This window comes from Lepisosteus oculatus, chromosome 14, assembly GCF_040954835.1.
Source record: "Lepisosteus oculatus isolate fLepOcu1 chromosome 14, fLepOcu1.hap2, whole genome shotgun sequence".
NCBI lineage: Eukaryota > Metazoa > Chordata > Actinopteri > Semionotiformes > Lepisosteidae > Lepisosteus > Lepisosteus oculatus.
In genome coordinates, this window is record NC_090709.1 from 32,457,137 (window position 1) to 32,482,877 (window position 25,741).

The 25,741-nt window shown below is 44.6% G+C and overlaps 1 protein-coding gene and 4 non-coding genes across 5 annotated transcripts in view; 1 reads left to right on the forward strand and 4 right to left on the reverse strand.

Annotated features, from left to right (window-relative positions):
• LOC138242549 (antigen WC1.1-like) overlaps positions 1–25,741 on the forward strand; it is a 621,195-nt gene that overhangs the window by 221,654 nt on the left and 373,800 nt on the right. The window lies entirely within an intron of this gene.
• trnaa-cgc (transfer RNA alanine (anticodon CGC)) lies at positions 8,749–8,821 on the reverse strand. Its single transcript has one exon. It is a non-coding gene; the product is annotated as a tRNA-Ala (tRNA).
• trnal-uag (transfer RNA leucine (anticodon UAG)) lies at positions 12,272–12,353 on the reverse strand. Its single transcript has one exon. It is a non-coding gene; the product is annotated as a tRNA-Leu (tRNA).
• On the reverse strand, positions 15,844–15,931 carry trnay-gua (transfer RNA tyrosine (anticodon GUA)). The gene is given in 2 exon segments: positions 15,844–15,879; positions 15,895–15,931. It is a non-coding gene; the product is annotated as a tRNA-Tyr (tRNA).
• On the reverse strand, positions 21,496–21,588 carry trnar-ucu (transfer RNA arginine (anticodon UCU)). Its single transcript has 2 exons — positions 21,552–21,588; positions 21,496–21,531 (listed from the first exon to the last, which is right to left on the reverse strand). It is a non-coding gene; the product is annotated as a tRNA-Arg (tRNA).

A 25,741-nucleotide genomic window follows, 5' to 3' on the forward strand; every position in this document is an offset into this window, starting at 1 on the left:
AAATACTGGACGGGGTGGGAAAAGCTTGATTGATGGTTTGTTGTACCGCAACGGTCACAATTGACTCACCAGCAAAGATGGCGCCGAGGCCACATCGGCTCCCTCCCGCCCTGCCTCGCACCGAAGCTCGAGCTGCGGAGCGCGACGCCGAACCGCCAGTCCACGGGCGCGGGCGGCGGACATAGACGTCATAAACCCTTCCGAGGCGCAGGAATTATAGATCACTGTAGTTTCTTCTGGACCCGGGTTAGGGACAGTGTGCCCTCCGTGAGAGTCTTCTGAGGAAGCCAGTGTCTCATGGGTGTCCAGGCTTGGTACCATCTGTCCATCACAGGACACACAGACACACACACTCACACACCCTGGACAGGACACCAGTCCATCACAGGACACACACACACTCACTCACACACCCTGGACAGGACACCAGTCCATCACAGGACATACACACACCCTAGATAGGACACCAGTCCATCACAGGACACACACACTCACACACCCTGGACAGGACACCAGTCACTCACAGGATACACACACACACTCACACACCCTGAACAGGACACCAGTCCCTCACAGGACACACACACACAACCTGGATAGGACACCAGTCCCTCACAGGACTTTCAGACACACACACTCACACACCCTGGACAGGAACCAGTCCATCACATGACAAACACACACTCACTCACACACCCTGGACAGGACAGCACTCCATCATAGGACACACACACACCAGGGCCAGTTTTCCCAGAAGCCAATTAGCCCAAAAGCCTGTCTTTGGACCCGAAGAACACAGGGAGAACATGCAGACTCCACACAGACAGCCCCCCCCCCCCCCCGGGTCCAGACCCGAGCCCGGAGCCCCCCCGCGCTGAACCCCTCCGTACAGACGGCCGCACACAGCTCCGTTGTTCCCGATTCCCGAGGTGATCTGTTAAAAGAAGCCGGTGTGTTGCCTCCAGGTGACATTTCCTACTGGAGTCAGGACAGGAGGCTCTTCTGTACACAGAAGGGGATGGGGGTGGGGAACAAGCCGCCCAGCCCTGTGGTTGAAGCCGATACCCCGGCTTCTCTCCAGACACAGCTGGGTGAGCTCCTCCAGTCAGTACAGGGGGCTCTACTGTACACAGAGGGTGGCGGGGGTGTGGAACAACTCCTTTGTTCGGGGCCTTGGGGCATTCTTGTTGTGAAAGGAGCTATATAAAAAAAACTGAATTGAAATTGAATCTTACAGGTTTGGGTTTTTCAGAGATCTTGTCAGAGATCTTGTCTGACGTGCCCGTTTCAAAAACGTAACGACACTCCTCACGTCCGAGCGCCGCCGGTCTGTGACGTAACGTATCCTTACACAACCATGACGGTTTCATCATGGACAGCACGAAAGCCCGAAAAGTGGTTGACGTTTTAATTTGGCAACGCCACGATGGATCCCAGTTTTTTTTTTTATTTTGGAGGCCAAAAAGGACAAAAAAGGAAACGTCCGGAGTGGATCGATGGTCATCTCTGCGGTTGTTCTGATGTTCTGAAAAAACAAAACAAAAAAAAAAACGGCTCGCTTGCCCGGTCGTGTAGTGTTTCCACACCCCACGCAAATCAACTTCTCTTCGCCCCCGGGGGCTCGTCGCCCGCAGCACCCCTCTCACGTGATAGGGGCTTCCCCCGGCTGTGACGTACTTACCCTACCCCCTTCCGCCAACGTCATACCGAAGGTCGCGCTTCGGGCCGTGGCGATGTTGACGGACTGTCTTGTAGCGTGAGAAGGGTTTAAATTTCGACTTAAGGAGTTGGCCATCGTTATATTTCGCGAGGTATTATACGGGGGGAAAAAGAACATTTATATTTATCAACCTACTAGTAATACTGGGTGGATGTCACGTTCCCCAAAGTTCAGTGCCTCTCTCTAATAAAGTAGAAACGTGACATTGAACTCCGTTCGAAACAGGAGAAATCACCAGGACACGATACAACTGACGTCCGGAAAAGAAAAAAAGAACTCCTATTCCCATTTGTAATGACCCCGTAGTGTTTTTCCCGGTGTGCGCTCATCTTTCGGAGACCCGTTTCTCTCTGGTGTTTTGCTGTTGGAATAAATGCCGAGGTGACCCTTCTGTGTGGAGTCTGCGTGTTCTCTCCAGCGGGTCATTTCCTACACCGCAGGGGCTGATCGAACCGGGGTCTCCCAATCGTCACAGAAGTGTGTGTCATTTTGGGTGGTGGTGGGGGGGTGCATCGGGGATACTGCGCCCCGAGGGGATAACCTCTCACCTTACTCCGGACGAAGGGAGAAGACCTGTACCTTCACGAGTCCGGGTTGTGAAAACTTCTTCTGGCAGTTCAAAACGTTTCGAAGAGACTACAGCGCTACCCTGTTTTCCATTTCTATCGTGTATTATTATACAGTCATAAGTATCTGTACTGATCACAGATCCCCCTCTCACTACCAGGACTGAAGCCCAGTGCAGCACGAATAATAATAATAATAATTAATCCGTCTGGACTCTCCACTCAGAGCTCTTCCCAGGTCAGGGGGATCCCCTCCAGCCCCCCCAGTGTGCAGCCCCCACGTGGATGATGCTCCAGTCCGCTCAGCACACAGCAGCTCTCAGTGGGGAGGAGAGCAGAGGGATGGAGCCAGTTCAGAGAGGGGGGGTGATAAGGAGGCCATGATGGGTCAAGACCAGGGGGGGAATCAGGCCAGGACACTGGGGTAACACCCCTACTCCTCTCCAGAAACACCCCGGGATTGTTAATGAGCACAGAGAGTCAGGACCTCGGTTTGACGTCTTATCCGAAGGACGGCGCCTGTTTACAGTCCAGTGTCCCCCGTCACTATACTGGGGCATCAGGACCCACACAGACCGCAGGGTGAAAGCGCCCCCTGCTGGCCCCACTCACACCTCTCCCAGCAGCAACCTCAGTTTTTCCCAGGAGTCTCCCCTCCAGGTACTGACCAGGCTTCTACCTGCTGGGCTCCAGTGGGGAGGGGGCTGCTAGCTGGGAGCTGCAGGGTGAGATGGCTGCTGGGCAAACGATGGCTAAAGAGCTTCCTAGGACACCCTGGAGTTCGTGGTCAACTTCCTTCTCTTCAGACGGAGGTGGCTTGAAATCTGTCTCGTTTCAAGGAGTATTGGACACGATGCCCCCCCTGCTTTAGCCCCGCTAACTGGTGGCACGCCGACAACGAGGGCTCTCGGCCTCAATCCATCAACCACAAACTCTCCGGGATGAAAGAGAAAGACAGACTCTGTTTGTTCGTTTCGGGGGGGGAGGGAAAAAACCAAAAGCTTTTTTTAAAAAACATTTTAATGATGCTTAACAAAAGAACAAAAATTACAATACAGATTAATGTCAAGGGACACACCCCCCCCCCCCCCATCTTACGATCATCACAGGACCTTAAAATAATACTTAATAATACAAGGTCATGCAGACGATCTGAGGACTCAGGTGGAGATAATGTGAAAGTTTTCCACAGTCCAGTCTGGGGTCCCTCAGCTTCAGTCCAGACTGGGGTCTGGGGTCCCTCATCTTCAGTCCAGACTGGGGTCCCTCAGCTTCAGTCCAGACTGGGATCTGGGGTCCCTCAGCTCCGGTCCAGTCCAGTCTGGGGCCCCTCAGCTCTGGTCCAGTCCAGTATGGGGCCCCTCAGCTCCAGTGCAGTCCAGTCCAGTCTGGTGTCCCTCAGCTCCAGTGCAGCCCAGTCTGGGGTCCCTCAGCTTCGGTCCAGCACAGTCTGGGGTCCCTCAGCTTCGGTCCAGCACAGACTGGGGTCCCTCAGCTTCGGCCCAGCACAGACTGGGGTCCCTCAGCTTCAGTCCAGACTGGTGTCCCTCAGCTTCGGCCCAGCACAGACTGGGGTCCCTCAGCTTCGGTCCAGACTGGGGTCCCTCAGCTCCAGTGCAGTCCAGACTGGGGTCCCTCAGCTTCGGTCCAGCACAGACTGGGGTCTCTCAGCTTCGGTCCAGACTGGGGTCCCTCAGCTTCAGTCCAGCACAGTCTGGGGTCCCTTAGCTTTGGTCCAGTCCAGTCTGGGGTCCCTCAGCTTCGGTCCAGCACAGCCTGGGGCCCCTCAGCTCCAGTCCAGTCCAGTCTGGGGCCCCTCAGCTTTGGTCCAGCACAGTCTGGAGTCCCTCAGCTTCGGTCCAGCACAGACTGGGGTCCCTCAGCTTTGGCCCAGCACAGACTGGGGTCCCTCAGCTTCGGTCCAGCACAGACTGGGGTCCCTCAGCTCCAGTCCAGTCCAGTCTGGTGTCTCTCAGCTCCGGTCCAGTGCAGTCTGGGGTCCCTCAGCTTCGGTCCAGCACAGTCTGGGGTCCCTTGGCTCCAGTCCAGTCCAGTCTGGTGTCCCTCAGCTCCAGTCCAGTCCAGTCCAGTCCAGTCCTTGGTGGGGAAGGCGACTCCGATCTTAGCTGGCACAGAACCAGGAAAGGAACCTGGAAAGAATATTGTTATTGCAGGTGTGAGGGACACAGACACGGACATCACCATGACATCAAACAGCAAGAGGAGACTCCTTCTTGAATCACAGACACGACCGGGCGGCGTCCCCCTGTCTGCTCACCTGCACCTCCTCTTCTTCTTCTTGTCCTTCCCGGCAGCCTGCTCCTCCTCTCCCTCGCTCTTCCTCTCCTGACACACGGTCTCCGCCGCCTCCATCGGCTCGTCCTTATCATCTGTCTCCACCGACATGCAGCTCAGGGACTTTAAAAAGACGCACCAGCACTTCTGAAGCAGAGACAGGAGAGTCACGTTAAGAGTCGGACTGGACACTCCAGGACATGAACACTGCACTGAGAGAGAGAGGGGTTCATACACACACACTGACTGGACACTCCAGTACATGAACACTGCACTGAGAGAGAGAGGGGTTCATACACACACACTGACTGGACACTGGACAGGAGTAAAGAGAGAATCAGAGCATTACCCACTTTCTTTTTCTTCTGTCTCACAGGAGGTGGTGATTGGACCTCCTCCAGCTGGAGTCCGAGTAGGGAGAGAGGGGGCAGGAGAGGGACAGCACAGGGAGAGAAAGAGAGAGACAGGTGAGTCAAGTGTCCCAAGAGTACAGAGACTCTGCTGAGATCACACTCGCAGTGAGTGAGCCAGGGTGTAGCCCACTAATACTGACCCACTGTACACCATAGGACAGAGAAGAGGAGGAGGAGAGAGACACACTGCCTAGACACCACAGGACAGAGAGGAGGAGGAGAGAGACACACTGACTGGACACCACAGCACAGAGAGGAGGAGGAGAGAGACAGTGACAGACAGGGCTGACAAGACAGACAAGATGGCGAAACTCCACCACAGACAGGACAGGAGGCAGGGTGGGACCAGCACTGACCTTCTTCCTCTCTCCTGCCGGAGGAGCTGTCTCCACCTCCTCTTCCTCCTGCAAGTCAAGAGACAGGCTGAGAGAGAGACGGGCTGGTGGGACATCGGCGAACAGAGCTGAAGGCAGAGAGCCGGGGAGACAGGCCCAGCTGGGACAACGCAGGACAGACAGAGAGACAGACAGAAAGGAAGGAGAGAGAGACACAAAGATGAAGGCACAGAAAGACAGCAGGCAAAGAGAAAGATTGAGATTGAGGGACAAACAAACCGAGAGAGAGAGCGGAAGGAGAGAGAGAGAGGAAGGAGAGAGAAGGACAGACAGACTGACAGACGGGGCTGAAAGAGAGAGAGACAGAGAGGCAGGGACAGACAGACAGCAGGACGAGAGAGAGACAGAGATCGAGGGACAATAATTTGGTTTCGAAATTTATTCTGAAAATATACAATCATTCACTCCTGAAAAATATCGAGTTCAAATTATACATTATGTACAATATTGTAATCAACATATGGCTAATCATCAAAAATAAAAAAAACTGTACTGGGGGACACAGCTGGCTGTGCTGTTCTGGACAGAACACACTGAGGTCCAGTTTCCACCTCCTGCAGGATCAAACAGCACCTCCACTGGCTCTCCAGTGAACAGAGGGACAGACAGAGAGGCTTCAGGCTGCAGGGTGACATTGTCTCTGTGAGCTGAAAGACAATCAGGACAGAGGATGATATAAGAACACACTCTGTCAAGAATATAGAGCCCTCTAGTGATCCTACTGTAGACCTGCTCACCACCCACAGTGACGATCACAGTGCTGATACTGCTTCCATTAAGGTCCCTCACTGTGTAGTTGCCCTGATCAGCTGGAGTGAGGGAGCGGAGTGTCAGAGAGCTGTTCTGCACTGACACTCACTGTTCGTACCTGGGGCCAGGGAGCCCTGCGCTGCTCAGTAAGACTATACGATTCCGGACAGATCGTGCAGGATCAAACAGCACCTCCACTGGACCAGCAGTGTGGAGGGGGGAGACAGAGAGGCACCAGGCTGCAGGCTGTGGACTTCTGAGTGAGCTGAAAAGGGACAGGTAGAAACATGTTGAATATTTAGTTTTACAACAATACCTTGAGTTTGGACTGCGATCAGCTTCATTTTGTATTTCAGCTGTGAAAATGCAATTTCAAAAATGCACGCCACAGTCATGTTAGGTTCAAGTTACAGTTGCATCACAACTCAATACATTTGCAATTCACTTCTGAGATAATTGTTCCTGGTGTTTGTGTTGTGTATGCCTTGCAATGGAGGGGTGAGAAATAATGGACTTATTACATTATAATGAATAATAATTGCTTACACTTATATAGTGCTTTTCTGGACACTCCACTCAAAGCGCTTTGCAGGACATGGGGACTCCCCTCCACCACCACAAATGTGCAGCATCCACCTGGATGATGGGACGGCAGCCATAGTGCACCAGAACGCTCCCCACACACCAGCTATGAGTGGGGAGGAGAGCAGAGTAATGAAGCCAATTCATAAATGGGGGTTATTAGGAGGCCATGACTGGTAAGGGTCAATGGGAAATTTGGCCAGGACACTGGGGTAAAACCCCTACTCTTTTCGAGAAACACCCCGGGATTTTTAATGACCACAGAGAGTCAGGACCTCGGTTTTACGTCTCATCTGAAGGACGGCACCTGTTTACAGTTTTTCCAGTGTCCCCGTCACTATACTGGGGCATTAGGACCCACATGGGCCACAGGGTGAGAGTTCCCCCTGGTGGCCCCACTAACACCTCTTCCAGCAGCAACCTTAGTTATTATTGTGAAGAATGAAAGAATATTAGGAACATGAAAAGGTTGAATGTTTTAAATGCGTTTTTTTACTGAAACATCCGCTACAGAGATGCGCACACACGTCATTACAAACGCACACCTGCACAGAGACGTCCTCAAGCGCCTTGTTCACAATTATGGGCTCCAATAGGAACAAAAAACGCCAGCCTGACAACTCGAGCATTCAAACCAAGAACCCAACACGTACTTATGTTGGCAGCCTGTGCAGAAAAGCAGAAAGAACCACAAGCCTTCTCTATTGGGAGGAAAAACATACACTCCCTCTCTCACACTCCTGATTTCCTTAAATAGCTCATTCTTCATCTCTGACTCCTACATACAGTATAGCAGCGCTCAGTCTGCTTTGAATAAGCCATAAATCTAAGATTTGTTTTATCTGTTCCTCTTGTCTAGGCCTAGAGCTGCTTTTCATAAAAGAGCTGTTTGCATAAATAGCTAGGGTTACAGCTGAAGACACCAGCTTCATCCCCCAGTGTGTTATACGTCGGGAGCAAGAGAAGAGGGCCAGGCCATGCCTTTTCATAGATTTTTCTTCTGAAAAGTCAGTTTCTCAGAGGCAGATTTAGCCCCTCATGCATTGTCGAGAGATAGACACGCCCGCGCGCGAACAGTTAGAGCTGCACCCTCACACAGAGTCAGACCCGCACAGACACGTCCTCTTGTTTAAACAAATACACAAACCTGACGGCGCTCACAATGATCCAGACACACACACACACACACACACACACACACACACACACACACACACACACGACATCAGTAGTCACTCTTGCACACTGGACCCCAGCTCAGTCCTCACCTCCAGCTCCTGCAAACCGCTTCGAACAAACTGCATTAAGAAAATTAGGTTGCGTTCCGGTAGCAGGCCATCCTGGGCACCAGTGTGAGTTACACACTCATTTGTAAAAGCCCTTCCGCATCGTCGGGCATGCTTCACAGTGCTGGACCTGGGGTGTGGGTGCTGTCTGTGTGGAGTTTGCATGTTCTCTCCCTGGTCTGTGGGGGTTTCCTCCAGGTGCTCCAGTTTCCCACAGTCCAGGGACAGGCTGCCACTTTCACTGGGCAGTGCACCGTCACCGTGGCAGCATGGTGGGTCGGATCTGATTTCAGTCTTTATTTCCTTTTTTAGAGATCCTGTAACCAGGACCTGTTCACTGCCATGACGGACACAAGGAACAATAAAGCCGAAGTCTTGTTTCCCACAAGAAACAACAAAACCGAAGTATTGTTCGATGTGCCGGTACAAACTTTTAGGTTATATAGTCCTTCCTTGCTGCTTCAGACGTCATTCGGTGTTATGGTAAGGGGGGGGTCGTGGTATTTGGCCAGTTAAGAGACCCTGGCCAAATGGTCAGTTTAAGATTATGCCCCCTCGCATCTGGAATCCTTATCAGTTAACCCCCTTTCCTGCCATAAACCCCTGTTGCTTAGAAGTCTAATTTTCAGGCAGAACTGACTTAAGTTAACCCTATTTACATCTTGTCTCTTACTTCAGCCCTCTTCCATTTGCTAGTTAAAAGTTGTACAACCCATTTGTATGCGACAAAAGAAGCCAGTCTGTTTCCGCCCGGTTTCGAACCAAGGGCCTTTCGCATGCGAGGCGAACATGATAACCACTACACTACGGAAACGGTGGTAAGATGTGCCCAGCGGCTCAGTGCTGAGCTTCGCCAATGCGTTTCAGCTGCTTCCAGTGCCTTTATTGGAGTGCGCTGATGGACCGTGCTCTCTCTCCAGAGACCAGCACGCCTGTCATGGACGGAGCAGGAAAGGCGGTGCCACATTCTACAGCCCTCTCCACGCAATCGGGCTACTGAAGTGGAGAAAATCGCCTCTCCAGAAAGTGCAAATATCATAGAGGTAGAGGTAGGGAGAGAGGAGGAGTACAAATTCAAGCAGAGGCCTGAGTGGAGCACTGTCGTATGGCCCTGACATCAATCCCTCAACTCTCTGCATAAAGCAGTGTCTTATGGCCATAACATCCCATCCCCACTACTCTCAGTGGAAAGCACTGTCGTATAACCATGACATCCCACCCCCACCACTCTCTGCATAAAGAAGTGTCGTATGGCCCTGACGCCCACCCCTCCACTCTCTGCGTTAAGCTGTGTTGTCAGGCCCTGACATCCCACCTCCGCCACTCTCTGCGTAAAGCAGTATCTTCAGGCCCTGACATCCCACCCCCGCCACTCTCTGTATAAAGCAGTGTCATATGGCCCTGACATCCCACCCCCACCACTCTCTGTGTAAAGAAGTGTCGTATGGCCCTGACACCACCCCTCCACTCTTTGCGTTAAGCTGTGTTTTCAGGCCCTGACATCCCACCTCCTCCATTCTCTGTGTAAAGCAGTGTCATATGGCCCTGACATCCCACCCCCACCACTCTCTGCGGAAAGCACTGTCATATAGCCCTGACACCCACCCCTCCACTCTTTGAATAAAGCAGTGTCGTCAAGCCCTGACATCCCACCCCCGCCATTCTCTACGTAAAGAAGTGTCATATGGCCCTGACACCCACCCATCCACTCTCTGCATTAAGCTGTGTTGTCAGGCCCTGACATCCCACCTCCGCCACTCTCTGTGTAAAGCACTGTCGTATGGCCCTGACATCACACCCCCACCACTCTCTGCGTGAAGCACAGTCATATAGCCCTGACGACCACCCCTCCATTCTTTGCATAAAGCAGTGACGTCAAGCCCTGACATCCCACCTCCGCCACTCTCTACGTTAACCCCTGTTAACTCGCTTGCTGAATGATCTCTCAAGAAATCCCTGGTGAGATTCAACAGGTGTTTTCTTCAACAGCCACTAAAAGTCTGATGACCTTCTCTGGATTTCCTGAATATGATGTAAAATTAGTTCAAATCATTTGGTAGTTAACAGAACAAAATGCTTTGGAGGTACATTTAAAACAGCAGAGCAACACTGTAGCACTTCGTGTGTGACTGAGTTTAATTGTGTAAACCTGTCTCTCTATGAACACGAGCAAAGAGTTCTCACTCAACAGAAGATTGCGATGTGAGCACAATAATGTAAGACATCTGGTGATGCCAGGGATTGAACTCGGAACTTCATACATGAAAACCATTGAACTACATCCCCTATGGCACAGATGGTGGAACTGACTTAAAGATGTGCATATGTTCACTGACCACAATCCACCCTTCATGAATAATTGAAATGAATAATTTATTTTTATATCCAGTCACATGGGCGACGGTGGTTGATTCTTCAATGGGGGAGAGCGTTTTTCTACCTCCTTACTCGACTGTCTTTCAATTATGTTTTCCTTGAAATCTTTTTGCATCTTTTAAGTGCTTGCGATTAAATTACGCATAGAAAAACAGCAGTACAGTTGATGTTCATGGACCGATGCACACAACTCCAGTGATAAAGCCCTGTCTGTAAATATTGTAGAAGAACGTTAAAGGGCGAAACAACGCTCCAACCACGGGAATGGTAACAAGAAGGATCGTGTTCTTATTTAATATGTGCTTTTGAATTGCCTTGTCAATACACACAGGCTTTAGAGATGGACAAATAATTTACAGTGGTGTTTGTAAACAAAGATGGAACATGTTTTTTTCTATACCAGGAAGAAAGGAGCAGACTCTTAAACTTTAAGAGACAGAAACAATACCTCATCACAGCTAACACTAATTTAAACAACATCACAACAGAAGAGTGAAGCCTTGGGTGAATCAAATTAGTTTTCATTGGTCGTCTGTGTCTTCATAACTTTGTAGGTGAGAGAGAGGATTGCGAAAATGTGCGGGTGCTTCTTAGAAGTGTGTTGGTAGTACAGGTGACTTCCAAATAATTGAGCCGGGTTTTAATCCCGGCCAGTGCATCCCCAAACCTTTTCAAGATAATCATTTATCCGGTAGCACATCTCCTGAAACTAACATTCGAGGTAGGAAGCGTGCTCTTAAACACCAAAACACTCAAAAAGGAAGAAGCAGATCTCTGTACACAAGACAGTAGTGCGATATTAGAATTTCTGAGTTCTTGATGGATTCAGGCTCCTTCTCAGAGGTCCTTGCTCGCCAAATAACTTTACATCTGAGGAAGAGCACCACGGAAAAAAAACCCAACTCAACAAGCGAGCGTGTTGGTTGCTCTTGCTCTTAATGCAAGGAGCTGTTTTTTTTCCTTGCAATAATCATTATTAACCAAAAACAGCAGCACAGGTAAGTCGCATTTGTGATTATGTCACTTCTCTGCTTCAGCAAGGTCAATAAAAGACTCTGAAAGTAGTAAAGCAAAACTGAACTCAAAATCATATTAGGAATTCTGAGCGATATATCCATACAGGTAATCCAATAAGAACGTTGAAATATTTGAATATCATCTCTCTATATATTTCGCTGCTTTTTACCCGGAGTAAAACTATTGGATTGAAGGAATGCTAACCGCTGGGTTAAAATGTATAGTTGTTATTTGGAGAAATCTGTAAACTCGTGATCTTATATGTTTTAAAAGACAGCACAGGGAAAAACGACAGTGCTGATTATTTTCCAGAGACAGAGCACTGATGACCTCTCCGAGCTGATTGATAAAGCCCACCCAGTGGATACTCTAGCAGAACGTCAAAGAACATTCACCTTTGTATCCAAAGAAACGACAGGAACAACATCAGGAAGCACAATCAATTCCCCTTTTAAATCTTTCCTGTAAGGTATGCTATGTGAATCCATGAAGTTAATCCTCTGATCTCTTTTGATCACGAACAAAGTATTTCTGATGGAGCGCTATGTTCAAAGATTTAATAAGCTTTACCCCTGCCAACGATTCGGCGTGAAGAATTAAAAGTTTCACAGACAAAAGCAGCTCACCACCACAGCCAATATTAAATGTACTTGCCGGTACACTATCATGTGCACTGCCTCAAAAGTGATCTCGGCAGACGTTGTTCCCTACATAAAGCTGAACGTGCCAAAGAGAATTTCTATTGAGAAAAAATATTTTTTCTGCCTTGATGTTAAGCCTGTCTTTTAGAAAGTCTATCTCTAAACACCTCCCGCAGCCTAACAAAAAGCGCTTTTACTGATTGTATTGCAGGTCTTAAAACATTAATATTTGGCAGCAGTGGGATTCAAACCCACGCCCCTAGAGAGACTGGAGCCTAAATCCAGTACCTTAGACCACTCAGCCACGCTACCTTCCTTCATACCCATCTTCACATTGCTGGCTTGGACTAGGGGGGGCTTCAGCTCTTGTCGTCAGATCTAATGATATCATGACGTGGAAGTGACTGCACCTTCATCTTCCGAGATGCTTTCAATAACACAAACGCTACTTTCACTGGCACAAACACAGCAATAATGAAGGTGGTGGGATTCATCCTTTGTGCTGTTTCTAGGGGTGTAACTCTACGGTGATCTGCTGACTTGAAGAGCAAAAATCAAAATCCTCTGCTATTACTGTTGCTTTTTTCATAGTTTCTTCAAATCCTTCATTTGAACGTAGATTTTGAAGGATATTGATGATAATACCACATAAATTGTGGTTTTCTTGTGATCGCCAATTTTATTCAAATAACAGCCTTTTTTACAGTTCCTTGCGTGTTTCACAAGGTATAATAGCCCCCTTCGCATCCTCAGCTAACATATTTTAAAATTACAATAGCTTATACAGCATGCATGTTTACATTTATATTAAAATTAAAGTAAATATACAAGAATACATACAGTGCTAACCCAATAATTCTTGTCAGGTTCTGCAACAAATCTGCGTTGTTATTTTAACATGTTTCAGCTGAGGGTGCAACAGGAGTATAAATGAATTTTCCCGCCAGCCATTCAAAGACCAAATTCCATGAGTGAACATTATTTTCTCAGATGTTGCCGGCATTGGACTTTGCCGGTGGTATTGAATTATGTCCACAACTGTTGTAGTAGTTCCTTCTTGAAATTCGACACGTGCAAAGCACTCGTAATATCATAGGTGTTAAAGTTCGCTGAGTCTATTCGAGTCATGGTGTGTATCCCTGCCTATCATTGGGAGACGGGTAACTTTTTTACACTCAGATTCCAATCTTCAATGCTTTGTGTGAGAGCTTACATAACTTTCATTTTCTCACAATTTCTGACGATTGTTCCAAAGGGGCACCCTGTCAATTCCGAATACTTTTCAAAAATCTGCCTGCATGTTTGATTATTGTCATTTCACTTAGAAAAAGTTCAATATTGATCATAACTAAAGAAAATAATGATCACGAACAAAAAAGGGATAAAGATGCAAGTCGATCTTGAATCAGAGCTGGGTGAAATGGGCTTCTGTTCTGATATGGTTGTATGAGAAACAGGAGGAATCGCCAATCTCCTATAGAACATGAGTTGAATCAGGAGTGAGACATTTAGTATACTCGTGCATATGTCAACGCCTGACCTACATCGTAAAACTAACATTAAGTTGTCAGAGACATTCATTTATATACAAACAAGAGACAGACCAAGTAATAATTCTACATTAGTTCAGGTGGGTAAACCTGAACTAACTAACTAATAAACCTTTTAATAATTCTACATTAACGTGTCCTACATTGATCAGACTAATTGACATGGTCTGATTCAGAGCCTGTGCAGTTCGTGCTAATTACAACAAGGACAGTTCTGATCCCTCATCACCGAACTGAACACAAGTTCAGCTGTTCTCCAGTTTTGTTACGCATGGTTTTTCATTGCAATTGAGTTCAGAGCTGGAGCTGATCTCCAGACAGTACAGTGTTTTGGGTAAGTTGTCGAAATTCGCATGAGGCTGCAGACAACTTACCCAAAGTGTTTTCTATAGCTTTCAGGTGGAGTTCATTTATATAAAACAACGTAAGTGGTATAAACGCAACAAGCCAGACGGCAGTCCAACTTATAATTTTCTGACGCGAGGCCTGACGCGTTATTCATTATGCCACTGACCCTGCTATTGTAGTGCTAAAAAACACGTTTTCTACATTTATGTCTGTTCACTCTAAAAACTCTAAAAAGGACAAAGGGTTTGTGTGTCCCGCTAAAATTCCGCTTCATTTCGAATGCAAATAAAAACCGTTTTGTTCCAAGAAATCATAGATTTGTCACATCCTTCATACTATACTTCTCTCTTGTATTAGTAAAGCATTTTGATTTAAACTGAACAATATATGAAAGGTTTCATCTATACACTTACACATAATAAGTATACGAATAAATACTCGGAAGAAGCCGCAGCTCAGGTATTAGAGAGATTTAAAATCGGATCGGAGGATTTAGAGTCCAGACTGCAAACCAACAGCTTACACAGGTCTTTTATAGAACCCTTTTGATTTCCTCTACTTTGTCCCTGTGATGTCATTGTCCTGCTCGCAGCCGAGCCCGACACACGTCTGGTTTCTGTCGCTTGACGCACACCCTGCGGTCCATGCGGGTCCTAATACCCCAATACAATGAAGGGGACACTAAACTGTAAACAGGTGCCGTCCTTCGGCTGAGATGTAAAACCGAGGTCCTGACTCTCTGTGATCATTCAGGAGAATGGTGGTGGTGGAGGGGAGTCCCCATTACCTGTAAAGCGCATTGAGTGGAGTATCCAGAACAGCGCTATATAAGTGTGCGTAATAATAATAATTATTATTATTATTATAATTGTAATGTAAAATGCAATAAAAAAAAAATATCAAACTTTGATTCAAAATAGATTAATGTAAAAACTGATAAAGCTAATGCTTTTTTCAGGGCTATAGCTGTAGCTGCGAGAAGGTTAAAAGCGCACAAGTGATCTGTCTTTCGTCAAAGTAATTGCCAGAGCAGTAAGACGCAGAGCACCATCCAGCAGCTGTAGACGATGTTCAGGGAAGAGCTAATTCTGTTTTTAGCACAGGGAGTGAGAATGAGCTCAGTCCGGCTCCGAGCAGAATCCATCCTGGTTTGGTTACAGTGCGCCTGAGGATCTTTGGATCGCAACGTAAAAAAAACAATTGCTCACATCGTGTGACTTCCACGACAGGAAGGAAAGATATCACTTAAAAAAATCAGAACTGAAGATTTGGATCCTGGGCCTCAATTTGATCAAATTATTAAAATAATAATTATTAAAATATCAAATTGTGTTTCTGCAACATTTCGTGCACAGTACGCCATTTTTATCTAAAAATAAAACAACAGTCACAACGAGAACTTATACGCAGTCTGGGGTATATTCCCCTTTTATATTTTTGCCACTTTATATCGAACCTGTTATACTCCCAGAAGTGCACAGTACCTTGTACAAATGTACAATTCACCACTGGTATAAACAGATGTGTGCCCTGTTTGCCTTTGTAAGCATTTGTTTAAAAAATAAGTTCACAATACGATAAAAACACAGAAAGCACAAACTTCATAATACAACGATACAAAATCAATACCAAATCATTATGCCAATTAAGTACCTATCCTTTGAAAACAGAGAACACCTTTATATCTACAAAAAACTTGACATTTGTATGTATTTTTGAATTACAAAGCAGACAGAGTAGTCCCTTAATTCAAAGATCGGATCTTGGCCAAAACAAGACAATCAGACGTGGGCTGAATTCGGAACAGGAACCTCTACTTCGTCGTTTATTGAACTTTTGATAAATGTCTGAATGAAACAGATTCGCTTTTTTAACTCTTTGATTAAAGTACACAAAAAGCACCTTCCTTCGAGCCGGAATCGAACCAGCGACCTAAGGATTCCCTACTGACTCCACTACAGTCCTCCGCTCTACCAACCGAGCTATCGAAGGGATGTCAAGCAATGCCCCCTAGCACATACTGCCCAATGTAGTGAAATGTTCCGGGTGATTTAAATCCCACTTCGACATCAAGTTTCCAACTTGTTTCCTTAGTCTTGTTTACCTTGAATTTAAGCCACGAACCAGGATTCTACTGTATAAACTTCCAGGGATATTACAAAATGTTTGATGGGGCATCAATCATTCCAGGCGGAAATTGACTCCTTTTTTTTCTCGAGGGATCATATTAAACATGTCATTAGTATCGAGAGGAGGATCACCATGAGACACAAAACAAATAGTTTCTTTCTGTCTTTATTAGAAAGTAGCGTTTGTGCTACATTAATAATATTTTCGTGGAAATAAAGAAGTTTCAAAATGTGGTTTTGAGTTAAATATTAGCGTGTTCATGTAATTAGTTTGTGTTTGTCATTACTATATATATATATTGCCATGTTACTAGAATTTGTAACTGAAGTTTACTAGTTGTGTTTTTTATGATGGTTAGACATTTGTTGATTACAATATTGTATATAATGTATAATTTGAACTACATATTTTTCAGGTGTGAATAGTTGTATATTTTAAGAATAAATTTCTAAAATAAATCATTGGCTTTATTTACTAGTTTCTACACCTATAAAAATCTTTCTTTGATGTATAATAGACCTTTAACTATATATGTATAGTAGTCTTCTAAATTTATCCGTATAATAGAACTACAACCATTTATGTATAATAAACATATAATCAATTTCATTCTAGACCAGTTACGGAGCACAGTTACACGTCTGGTATGCGTTCAATAGTCGTATATTCTACATCTTTTGCCCACTGGGATGTGCCGATTTTAACTTGGCAAACCAAGATACACATTTTCTAATGAAACCTTAATTAAAAGACAGTTTGTTTCTCGAAAGCGTGTTATGTAAAAAAAGAGAAAAACGAAAATATATGGATGGTAATCTTTCAAAGCTGAAGATTTTACTTTTGAAAAATTGACATTTTATGTACTGTATGCAGATGCATTCGCTGGTTTTAGAACTTTGCTGTACTTCCTGAATCATTTTCAGTATTATAAAGTGGGTGTAGATTTTTCTTTCAGGTTAGGACGCGAGTGTGTACATGTGTTTGATTTTCGTTTCACTGATTCTCATTGAAGATTTGGGAATTAACGACGAAAGAATCAGTTGCCTCGGAAAGCAGAAGGTTTGGTTCTCAACGATATTGAAGACACGCCCATGTAGAGCAGCGGGTGATGATTTGTGCTATAAAAGACCAAGTGCTCAAAGTGACGTCTGCGTTTACCGTTTAGACTTTTCATCTCGGGCGCACTTTTAGAAAGCAAAGATAGAGCAGTTGTGTTGAATCACATTATAACAGCTGTCAGCAGAGTGGCGCAGCGGAAGCGTGCTGGGCCCATAACCCAGAGGTCGATGGATCGAAACCATCCTCTGCTATGTACACTTTATGCACGATTGATAAGCATACCATCAGTTTAATGAAGTGCATTAAAACTGTTTTTTTCTCTCGTGTGTATGAAAGCTTCACACTTAAGGTACTCTTTCATCTTTACCAATAGCAGATGCCCAAATGTATCTTTGGTTGTTCTGCGATCCTTCATAGTTTCCTCAATTCCTTCAAATGAACATCCATATCAAAGCAATTATGTATATATATATATTACAATTAAGGTACATATTAAAAATATCAACGCACATTTGTATAATGCTCATTTAATAATGATTGTCAAGGATTGTCAAGTTCTCCAACAAATCTGTGTTCTAATTTTAAAATATTTTTGCTAAGGATACAACGGGTGTATAAATGAATTCTCCCAACAGCCAGTTAAAGAAAAATTCCACACGTGAAGATGGTTTTCTTGGACATTGACTTAGGTACTTATTTGTTTACTTGTTGTAGTTGCACACGAGTAAAACACAAAGATTTCCTGCCACATTCAAGAGGGTTTGCGAAGAAATCCCTTCAATTTTTAGCGGAGATTTTGTTTACATCATCACAATCTGAAGCACGTCCCTGAGTACGTTTGACCCACCAGCCCTTTGTTTAACAGCTGCACAGGGACACATTCCCGTTGCTTTTCACAACTCACATGTTTGTAGTTAAAGAAAATAAAATACTGTCATTTTCCTGCCAGCTGGCAGTATTTCTTCTGCACTGACTAAGAGTAACCAAGAAGTTCATTTCATCTTTCGCAGGCTGTAATCTACAGAAAAGGAAGTGAATACTTGTATTAAGCTAAATCAAGCCGACGGAGTTGCACTGCTGTTGTTTTTCTCCACTTTTCGTTAAAAGGAGAAAAAATCACTGGCATTTTTTGGAAGCATTTCTTCTGTCCTGAGAAGCAAGATTTGTATTTTATCTTTCAGAAGTTGTATGAATTTCTTGAAGTTCAGAAACAACTTGTTCCAGAAAAGAAATTAACACTTGCTTCAAAGTAAATCAAGACGTCGGTGTCTCTTGCTGTGTGTGCTCTTATCTGTCCATCTCTCTATCCTCTTCTCTCTGGCAGTCTGTGTAGAGTATCTGAAGGGGATGTAACACCACTTGGAAAAGAAAAAAATTCTCAGGAAAATTCTCAGGCAGAATAAAAAATCATTATTCTCTTCTCAGTGAGATTCACAGCTCAGACTCACACTCAGACAGGATCTCAACTCCGTACTGCTCTCTATCCTCACAATCCAGAACCAGAAGATATTCAGACAATCAGTGCTGCTACATGAACAATATCAGACAGAACAGCCTGGACTCATGTCACATTTCCCCCTTTTATCTTTCCTCCCAGCCCTCTTAGAGACATAGAAGAGCTCCTGGTTCTCCTCTCTGTGAACTGGGCTCAGGGGTCACTGATCTGGCAGTTGTGGGCTCTGTTCCAGGTCGAAAGCAAGAAGGATCTATTAACGCTTTCCAGGACTTCCAAACTCTTCAGTATTACTTTCTTTACTGTATGTCAGCCTCCCAAAATGTTTATAAATGTTTTATGAGTGTGGAATTATCTTATTATTTATATACAGTATTTATGTAATAAACAACAGTAGTGACACTATGATCGGTATATTGATTATTTGTAGCCTATGGTCCGATGGTCGTGTCTACAATAGTGACCATTTGACCAGTCTGTAGCTCTGAGCAGTGGGACTCAGATCACACAGAAGACCCGCCTGTGTGTGATTCCATACCAGCCCTGGGATTCAGCTACTCTCACAAATGTCTCACAGACCGTCTTATAAATTTACAATTAGATGAAGTCATGTAACAGTTTTACAGATAATTTAAATAATCAGACAGCAGTTTTGGCAGTGGATACATCTCCACATGGGAGAAAGGAACTGAAATATATGTGCTCACTGTAAAGTAGGAAGAGGTGGTCAGACAAGCAAAACAACTTTGCAGATAATGTGAAGTGACATTGTTTTGTGTCAATCAGCTCACAGATTTCGCTTCATGTGCCTTAAGCTGTGCAATTTGTATGGTTGTTGAATGAGATTGATTTCTTCACAAGCCCAGTCAATTGACAGTGGAGAGCTTGCCGACACACACCTTCATGAAGACTCTCTTCATTGTCAAGTCGCCTCCTTTGCATACAATAGTAGCACCGACACTAAGAGAAAGGATGAGAAATAGCGTTTATCAAGCGATTGCAGTGTTTGTTTGACTGAGGATCCTTGTGTGCTGAACTGGCCTCTGGAGAAGTGTAGTGCAGTAAAACAGAAGGTTTGTGTCACTCAAGATTGTTACAGAACAGAACAATACAATTACAATACTTTTATGAGAGTAAATATTACTGGTGCATCACAGTTCTTATAATGGTGAAAACAGGAGCACCTTCTCTACATTTTTGACTGAAGTATTTAAATGGAAAGAAATACTATCACTATGCAATTCATAAATGCAATTGACCTCCTCTAAATGTTCTAGTTTGATGAAACAATGTATGGAATTAGGTGACAATATCGGAATTCATTCAAATGCTCAGGATTAATTTTCAGCAACAAAAAAAGTGCTCGGAAATATTTTACAAGAATGAAACCTTACATTCACCTAAATAAACATTCACCATCTACATTAGCAGAGAACAGTAGGACAGAAGGTTAGTGTCACTGGACACTGCATCAGAGAGGCCGATCTCTCTCCCTCATTATGCAGGCTTACCCACTCATGATGAACTGTCCTCCAGCGATACTCAGCTGCCATCATCGACTCAGACATGACGTTCATGTACATATTATACCTTAATATGGCACTGCGTTACAATAATTTGATCAAAACAACTGGTGAAAAAAAAGATAAAGACTTTGTCCAAAAAAGAAGCATTTATACCTTTCCTCTCCTACCAGCCATTACAAGTCACCTAGTTTTTAATTTAGAGCTAGATTAAAGCTCTAGTCTCTTTGGGGGTGTGAGTTGGAATCCCACTGCTGCCAAATAAGAAGCAAAAAACACACATTTGCTGCAGAAGTAACAGGAGAATTTGTGCCATTCAGCCTCATAGCGTGATGTCATTTTCTCAGGCTCATTTTTAGATGCTTGTGATCGAATCTATGATTCTTATGAGTGTGCCCTCCATAAAGGTAGCACAGATATAACGTGCCAAGTTTTCAGAGAATCGCATTAAATACAGGTCAGAAGAAGGCGACAAAGTGTCCGCTAGGCAGTTCAGCTAATCAACGGTGTTCTCTGTTGTTTAGGTCCAGAATGACACCCGTTACAACCAGGAAACACACAGTGTCAGGCATCAAAAAGACTTCCCAAAACCCTGATCCTCTCCTTGATCCGGTGATGGCATCCAGACATTTCCTGCAACAAAGCCAGGATACGGTCTTCAACAACACGAGTGAAAGGCTAATTCCCAGCTTTTGCAATCCTTTGCAAAGAAGGACCGCATGTGCTCAGTGTTAAATGCGCTGTTCATTATTATTATTAATAATAATAATCTATACATTATATAGTGCCTTTAAAGGTGGCTTTTCAAAGTGCTTTACAGAATGAAACCAATAAAGTTAAAAAATACACAAGATAAGCAGGATGAGAATACACAGTTAGAGGAGACAATAGATGGTGGTATTAAATACAGTAGGAACAGAGGGGTAAAGAATAGTTCATTAAAGGCTCTTCTAAAGAAGAGGGTTTTGAGTCTGGATTTGAAGGAGTTTAGAGAAGGTGACTCTCTGATATCCTTGGGAATAAAGATCCAGAGCTTTGGTACAAAACAGGAGAAGGCCCTGTCACCCATAGAGTGTAGATGGACTGGGGGACAGATAGGAGACCAGAATTAGAAGAGCGAAGGTTGTGAGGTGGGGAGTAGGGCGATAACCCAGACAGGTACTGTGGTGTCAAGCCATGGAGAGCCTTATAGGTGAGCATGAGGATTTTGAAGTTGACAGGAAGCCAGTGCAAGGAGTCCAGGACAGGAGTAATGTGATCACAGTCCAGTGCTAATTTCTTTCTTGTGGCTGCTGGTTCATTTTCAACTGTGGACTCTTAAGAAGTCCTTTATTTGACTTGATCAACACTGATCCCTAGAGGATTTTGAAAGGTTGAATCAAAATGATACATGACTCTGGTGGGACTCGAACCCACAACCTTTGAATGACTTCATTCTATCAAAGCCTAGAAGTCCAATGCGCTCTCCATTGCGCCACAGAGCCAACCGATACATCGCTATATAAAACAGCTACAGAAAGCTGTAACTCATGCTTCTCCCGTTGTCTTTAAATTAAGCTCCATAAATATTGACAATGAGTGGCCTGTTGTCTACGAATAGATACCGCTGGGATTCACACCCAGGGTCTCCTGGTTTTTAGTGAGGCGTCTTAACCAGCTAAGCCATGGTGCCAAACCTGCTAAATGTTATCCACAACTTCAACCACCTGTGAGAAACGGGCAACTGCAGTGTTACGCCTGCTGGCTGAACAGATAATCCTTTTCGAAGTTTAAGGAGAGGATTTCTTTGTCAATTCAATTAAACATTTTAGAAATGCTGAACGATTGATGTGTTTCACGCGCAGAAATATTTTATCGTTACGTACTTTTTCTGTGCAGTAAGTTCTCCTTCAACTCCGCCCAACAACAGAGGTCGTTTTTAATACAGGAGTAAAGGCACACTGCACATCAGCAAAACATCCCGTACAGGTTTAGGGAGAGCGACATCAGTGATTGGAAGGTTGGAAGTTTCGGGTCACTTTTTTATTATAGATTCAAGCAGCCCTGAATACCTTTTCAAGAAACATTTCAGAATCCCAGTCACGTCCAGTATGATTGCTACACAGGTCTACAGTATACAATCAGAATACTGTTTGTGCATTATATAAAACACACCGCCCAAAGCATTTCTAAAACAGGAATTACATGTTTCTGAATGGCCCTCCTTTATAAATAAAATAAAAGGTCTGAAGCCTGCTCCAAAGAAGCACTTTATTCAGAGCTGACAAAGATGTGATAGGAAACATCTCGGAAAATGAAGATGCAGTCATTTCCACGCGTCGCACAACAAGAGCTGAACCCACCCGACGTTCTCAAGAGAGTAAGGTGTAAGGAGTGTGGCTGGGTGGTCTAAGTGCTGGGTTTGTGCTCCATTTTCTTCGCTGGGTTAGGTTTGAATCTTGCCACTGCTAAGTGTTGGTGGGTTAAGACCTTCCTTCTATTGCGACGTCAATGGGTAAAAGCTTTGCTTGGCAGTCTGTCGAGAGACTGAACTAGGTGTTTCAAGATAGTCTTTGTCAGCTTAACATCAAGGCATAAAAAAACCTCATTTTGTGTTCCCAACAGCAATGCTCTTTGGTCCCTTCAGCATTATGCAGGGAACAACATCTGCCGTGATCACTTTTGAGTCAGTGTGAATCGTAGTGTGCCGCAATTGTTTTTAAAATTGGTTCTGTAGTGTAAGAAAAACTGGCCGTTCAGGGACGCCAAATATGTAACTGTAGTGGCTCTCTGAAGGCACCAGTTCTGTAGGGTTTGGGCATTTACTGAGACAATTATTTATTGTAGCAGTAAATCACAAAGTTGATTCTTTTGATGGCTTTAGAGTCCAACCATGCGACATAACTCAAACAACGCACACACACAGGTGCTAATACACGAGGATACATTTATTAATACATAGAATATGCATGTAAACCTAACAGATCTTATCGAGAGGGTTATCAGAATACAAAAGATATATATTCAATCAGTTACAAAGTGTTACACATATCAAGAGGACATACGTTCAGTATATCATTCATTAAGACCGTTTCGTAAAGTGAACTTGGTTACAACTTCTACATTAGATACTCAAAACAAGTACATAACTCTTAGGAATTAAATTGATATCAACTGGTTTGGATAACAATGGAATTCTCGAGCTGTAATGCAGTGAAGTTGAATACTCATCCAATTTCTGGGGATTCAGATCTCCTGCGGGCACAAACAAACAGTTGCAGGCTGTTGCTGTCCAATCCGCGCTCTCTGGCTCGGTGCCAGGCTGTGCTGTGCGGCTTGTGACGGTGCACTGCTGATGCTCACTGTTGGCTTTAACTAGCAAAGTTTGTGCACAGGAGAAAAGATGACTGTGGGTCCCAGAAAGTCAGGAAGAGGACCGGTTCGTTCCTGATGAAGAGCTAGTTCTGAATAGTGATTCAGCTGTCCACAGTTCCGACCTGTTCACGAGGCCTGCTGCTGGTTACTCTCTGGCAACCTCCACTCTAGACTCTTAGAACAAAGGAAAGTTCTGGCACTCGGACACACTGGCCGTTCCGTGGTTGTCCGAGCTGAGTCTCAGGATGGTCAGGAGGCACGCTGCGAGAATGTCCTGCCCTTGGGAGCCTTCTGCTCCTGGGTCATCCTGCCCTGGAATTCTCCTTTGAATTCCCTTTAGAACAGTCCACAGAATCCTCTCCAGAATCTTACTGAATCTCCCTGAATCTTACTGAATCTCTCAGGCTCTCTGTGTTGCCTGTTTTTACCTGGAGGAACTTCAGCTCGTTGATTGGCTGAAAGTTCCATGGGCATCAGAGTCCCACGTGGGTTACTCGGCCCTACCAGCCCCTGATTGGTTGATCAAGGTGAAATATGAGTCACTTACTCCTGACACTTAGGAATGCAGTCCAGATGTCCAACTGGCACTCCCTAGACAGATAGGCACCAATGGATGACCATTGATCATGATAGCCAGGCTTAGCTAAGTGCATCCCCTTTGGGAGCTGTCCTTATCAGGAACCTTAAATCAGCCTGCATGAATAGTTTCTCTGTGGCTGCACCACAGAGATGAACACAGAAATGGGGCCTCATTTGGGAAGGCTCAGAACACTTAATTCTTTCTTATTAATAAGCCTCGCCGCTACAGTAGGCATGGTGCATTTGTCTGTGAAACTTGAATGCTGTGCTTTTTCACGCAGAATCATCGGCAGGAGCAAAGCTTATTCAATCTTTGCGCACAGCGCTCCATCAGAAATACTTTGTCCAAGTTTTGAAGAGATTGTGGGATTCTCTGCACACGTTCACATCGCGTACCTCAGACAACACCACCATTCGATGGGAAATTGATTCTACTTCTTGCAGTTGTTCCTGTGGTTGTGATAGTTACAAAGTTGCACTTTCCTCCACCTTCTGCTATAGTATTCATTGGGTGAGCTTCATCAATTGGCTCAGAAAGGTCAACTGTGCTTCGGAAAAAATCAGCAGCAGTGTCTTTATTTTGTCGGTGAGTATGGCTGTCTTTTAAAGCACATGAAAAACACGAGTTTGTGGATTTCTCCAAATAGCAACGAATTCAGTTGTGCAGAGCCTTACTGCTTTCAGAGGGTCTTTTACCGACGCTGCTGTCGTAGAGAAGTGACATAATCACAAACGCAACCATTTGTGCTGGCTGTTTAACTAAGTATTAAGCTTTTTTAACTATCACATGATTTTAACTAATTTAACATCATCTCACACTGCTCACTGAGCTGATGTACGTGCCCATTTCTCAAAAAATTAAATATCATCTGAACTGATTTTTTTCTACTTTAAATGCTTTCCTACTCTTTTAATATTTCAGTTAAATCTTTTATTTTGAAGTACTTTCCATTGATATTAATCCTAGTCCCGATGAATGATTCTGGGACATGGTGCGTCTTGAATAATGTTCTTATAGGTTTCAGTTTGGAAAAGTGCGCTCTCCAGAAGCTACCGAAACCTCTAATGGTCACACAAAGCTTAATGCAATAGCAACGTTTGGGGTTGAAAAAGAATATAACTTGCTATGAATACGAACACTGTTCCAGGAGGCGTGTAAGGACTATTTTGGCTCAGATCACCAATTTACCTTACATTTCTACTCCATTAATATCGCTATTGAATGCTAAAGGTAGGTCCTGGCAATACTTCTTGAGATCTTCTTTAGAAAAATTAAAAAATATATATTTCCAGTACTAAACAAAAAGTAAAAAATACTGATTACGTGCAACTGATAAAATCTCTCTTCCAGGGACGTTGTAGCTACATGCAAATTACAATGGAAAACTTTATCAGCTTTAAAAGTTTCTTTTGCATTTATAAGACGATCAGCATGACACTCAAAACATACCTGTATTCAGTAAGCGGTGAGTCTGCTGGCTGAGCAAGTTGCCTCCTCTACACACAATAGCAGCCCCGACGCTAAGATAAATGAAAAGAAATTGCTTTTATTGGGCACTTTTCATATCCGATGAGCTTGACATCTCCCAAGGGCGATGGAGTTTTTTTGCGACACTGCTTTTCCCTTTTTCCTTCTTTCTGTACTCTGATGGAAAAAAAAAGAGAAATCATGTAAGGGAAAAATGTATTTTTTTTCATGGAGAA